The sequence below is a fragment of the Danio rerio genome, chromosome 13, assembly GCF_052040795.2.
Source record: "Danio rerio strain M-AB ecotype USA chromosome 13, GRCz13ab, whole genome shotgun sequence".
In the NCBI taxonomy this organism is placed as follows: domain Eukaryota; kingdom Metazoa; phylum Chordata; class Actinopteri; order Cypriniformes; family Danionidae; genus Danio; species Danio rerio.
This window is the reverse complement of record NC_141033.1, coordinates 21,637,345-21,641,677: the sequence shown is the minus strand read 5'-3', so window position 1 is coordinate 21,641,677 and position 4,333 is coordinate 21,637,345. Positions and strand designations below refer to the sequence as shown.

The following is a 4,333-nucleotide window of genomic DNA, read 5'->3' as shown; positions in this document are numbered from 1 at the left end:
GTTAATTATAATTTCAAATTTTCGTAGCTTGAAATAGATGGAAATATAAAGTTCAGTAAAGTTAGCAACAAATTCGCAGATTCGTATTTACCAGATCAATAACTCATGTCATATGACCTATTTGTTATTATTATGACTAAGTTACTAACCTTATAGCGAAGGCTTACGGAGCAGTGTCATAATATCGAGCGAAAAAAAAATGAAAAAGACAGCTGGGAAACATAACCTGTTTTGTAATTTTGTAGGAAACACAGTTTAGATCTGTTTAGGGTAAGAGGTGTGCGAGTTATTGCCGTCTATCACTAATGTTAAATGTGTGAGGAATATCAAAACAAAACCAACTTAACTCCTCTCCTTTAGCGCCCCTCACAAAGCTTGATCCACGCTGGCATTTCTCCTCTTGGTTTTTTGGTTTTGAAAAGGGAAAAAATCCACCTTCCTGTTCAAACTTTTAGGATACCGGTTATTAGATTTGCACAATCCATATGCACAATGCTTTGGTCTGTTTCCCTCCTCGAAAGCTTGACAGAGCCCCTGCGCGTAGCTACGGTTGCTAAACCACGATTGGTGGATGGCGGTTTTTGGGTGTGGCTTAGCGAAGGGTCAATTGCTCTGTCATTTAATGGCACAACTATATTACTAAATAAATAAATAAATAAAGATTGACCTTCTAACTAAAATAAAGGGAAAAATATGTAAATGTGTGAAAACATTTTGAGAACTGCACGTTTTTTTGTTTTTGTTTTTTAAACTTGAGGTATAAGACATTTAAGAATCAAGAAAAGTACATAAAGTCATTACAACATGAAATAGTTCTGTTTGCTTTCTTATTTTTAGATAATGAAATTAATTGTATATAATGACTAAAAGAAATGCACGTTGTTTCTGCAAATAAAATATCTAGAATGACGTCACGTGCAGCTGTCAGACAAAAACAAACTGCCACTAACCTCACTGGTGTGACAGATTTTCTGTTATGCTTCGATATCACATCGCTTGACCCCGATCACTCCATTGAAGTTAAACTAAATTAGCACTCAAATGTTTTGCGGGAATGTAAAACAGTGCTACTACGGATACCCAGATGCAACATTACCAGAAAATGTGCGTGGCGGCAAGGGCGAAAAGCTAATGGTTCACATGAGCAGGTTGGACTTTTTGTTAAGGCAAATAAGTTTTTTTACTTATTTTTCGTCTTCTTCTTATGGTGGGTGTCTGCTACAAATAAGAATTTTAGGTTAACTATTACCTAACGTTAAACCGCTTTCTATTGTCACTGGTGAATGTCCAAACCACACTGGTGTCCGGCATATTTTGGTTCCAGCCCCAATTAAACACAGCTAATCAAGCTCTTTCTAGGTATAACGTTACTGGAAACTTCCAAGGAGGACTGTTGAATAAAGTTGGAGCAAAATGCAGACCATCGGCCTTCCAGGACTGAGTTTGGACACCCCTGGATGAACCTGAACATAAAGTGAAATCTGTGTGACTGTTGTGTGAATTTGCGCTTAAGTTAAACACTAAACAATTCCCAAACACGTGAATTACTAGTAACGTTACTGAAAAGAGTGGAAAAAAATACCTCAACTTTGAAATTCAAGTTAGGTTGACCAGACATCCCAGTGTTCCAAGAACACTCCAAGTTTTGGTGTCCTGTTGGAGCTGTCCCTATAAATGTTCCAGCACGTTCGGCAAAAACACAAAATAAAAACTTATATTACGGTTCAAACACGCGGTAATTACAACACATAATTACCATGTTAGTTACGCTGCTCTGTTTAACGACTATGAAGTCACCAACAGAGGGCGCTGCGAACTACACGGATGTATCACGCCAATGAAGAAACGCGGGAGAGAGCGGCAGGGCGCTATCATCATCAGTTATCAGGATTCACCATGCTGTTGCTGGTTTCAAGGTAGTCACATAATAATTTTTACTTTGTTTTTAGGGAAGGGGTGATGGGGTGGGGTAATAAGTAAACCCTTTTTACATAAACAGGTGCACTTATGAATCAGCAGAAAAGGATTCATCACTGTTTACCTACCCAGCAAACATTTTTGTGTTTAACAGACATCTAAACATTGACAGCTTGGCTAAAACAAGGCTAAACTTGGGACTAGTCGTCAAATAGATAGATTAGACAGATTTTATAAGTGTAGTCATTTATTTCTGTTTATTTGATGACTAGTCTAGTTTTGGCCTATTCTTAGACGTCTATTCGATTTTCACTGACAGCCCAAATTTAGCCTTATTTTAGCCAAGACGACTATGTTTAGATGTCTGTAAGACATATTTTAAAAACAAAAAATGCTAGCTGGGTACAATATTTATCAGTCACTAAAACATACTCTTAAACGTACACTAAACCATGACAAATTCATGTGGTTTTAAAACTTAATTGTTTAGTGTTTAATCCACTTAAATCTGTAAAAACTAATACGTTTCATTAATAATGTTCATTTTAATTCCTTCATGTTGTCCCAACACAAATAGATTGTGATTGTGCACAAATCGAATGCACATAGCCATGCAGGGAATATGCACCACTGTATAACACAAGCATGTTTTGCGCCCGTGTGTTTATGTGTCTATACGTACATTCATGTTTTGTTTTGATACTACTCCTTCACTGCCTTTACCTGACCACAGGTGACATGTCTTCAGGGCTGGATACACCGTCCAAGATGACAAGGAGTCTAACCGGATATGAGGAGATATGCAGCTGTCTGTCCATGCTGATCCCTGCGCTGACCAGGAGGTAAAGGGAACTTCAACAGCTGCTCTTAGAAAGGTCACAGGTTCAAACCACAGGTGCTGTGCCCTGCAGCAGGACACTTCCAGTCTAAACAGTGTAAACGGTTTTCAGGAATGTAAAAGTGCACGACTGGATCAAAGGAACCAGCCAATCAGGATACCGTTTACACTGTATCTTTTGGAGAGTCTTTGGTTAAGCCATGCTGGTTTAAGTGCTGAGCTCTGACAAAGATGTAAGCTGTGTTATTAGCTGGCTTGTCTCAGTGTAATGAGGTCAACATACTGTAAGAGCTGAAGTTTAGGATGAAAACAGGAAATTATATCATCACTATAACTGTTGGCCAGGAAGAGGTTATCTTAAACATCAAAGAAAAAAAGAAATACACCTTTTCTTTCTTTTTTGACCATTACTCTTAAAATTGAAGGTTCTTATCAGTGGTTCCAATCCACAAAATTTTGTTTAAAGTAAAAACATTTTTGATTTTCTAAAGAGCCTTTCAGTCAGCGCAAATATCTATTTCTTAGGGTTAATAAAATCTAAAATCGTTAGATCAAAAATATAATGTATAATGAGCTGGTCACAGGCATATAAAACATCTCTAACACCTCTGGAATCATTATACAAAAGAGCACTTAAAAATATCCATGATAAATACCTTGGCAATACCATCTCTGTAATATCCTAAAAACACAGTCTTTTGAGTTTTGATAATATGATTAAATACTCCAACATTTCTTTTGTTTTTAAAATTATTTATAATCTTTCTACTCCTTTAAGAAATTGTTTAACTCTTACATCAGAAAAAATATCTTGAACGACATGCTTCAGGGTAAGAGGGAAGTGTATTATCCCTAGACGTAAAACCTCATTTGGCCAATCCTCTTTTTCCTAAAAAGCGCAAGTCTATGGAATACTTTTCCAACTAAATTAATCACATGCACAAACTACAAAATGTTTTTAACCTTGCTAAACCTGGCACAATGCATCTTTCCTTTTTGAGTTTAATGTAAGTTTGTGCATGTTCCTTTTAAATAAGTAAATTCAATTAAAAAAGATTTTCTTTACACTGAGAAATAAATGGGTCTTTTAAGAACAGCTAATTGAATTTTTCTCTGGGAAACCAAAAATGGTTCTTCTGAGGTATTGTTACAAAAAGCCTTTTTTTTGCAAACCTTTATATTTAATTATAAATAATTAAATATAATTAATTAATTTAATTATTTTTTTATATTTGTTGTCCAAGCTTAAATTAACATGTGGTTTATGTTATTTTTTCTGCACACAACTAAGATGTGGCTAATTAGTTAAAACTGCATACGTGACTTTGTTTGTTGTCTCTGGCTATTTAGAGCTTAGAATTATCAGGAAAGTTTTGTATTATGCTGCAACCAATGTCAACAACTAGTGAGTGTTTTTCACCATTATTTTGTGCCTCAGGTGGTAAAAGCTCTGCAATATGTCTGCCTCACACCCTTTAGTGGCAAATAACACATCAGTGGAGCAGGTGGAGCTTAGTTAGCTGTTGAAAAGTGGGCACCACATAACACAAAGACATACAAATATGTTCAATGGACCAT

The 4,333-nt window shown here is 36.0% G+C and overlaps 1 long non-coding RNA gene across 2 annotated transcripts; it reads left to right on the top strand.

Moving 5' to 3' along the window:
• The first annotated feature begins 920 nt into the window (after positions 1–920).
• On the top strand, positions 921–3,844 carry LOC141377167 (uncharacterized). 2 transcript variants are annotated; one of them, XR_015505892.1, is made up of 3 exons: positions 921–1,148; positions 1,804–1,916; positions 2,651–3,844. It is a non-coding gene; the product is annotated as an uncharacterized LOC141377167 (long non-coding RNA). The 2 variants fall into 2 exon arrangements; XR_015505893.1 differs by lacking the exon at positions 921–1,148 and adding an exon at positions 1,429–1,735.
• Positions 3,845–4,333: the final 489 nt, after the last annotated feature.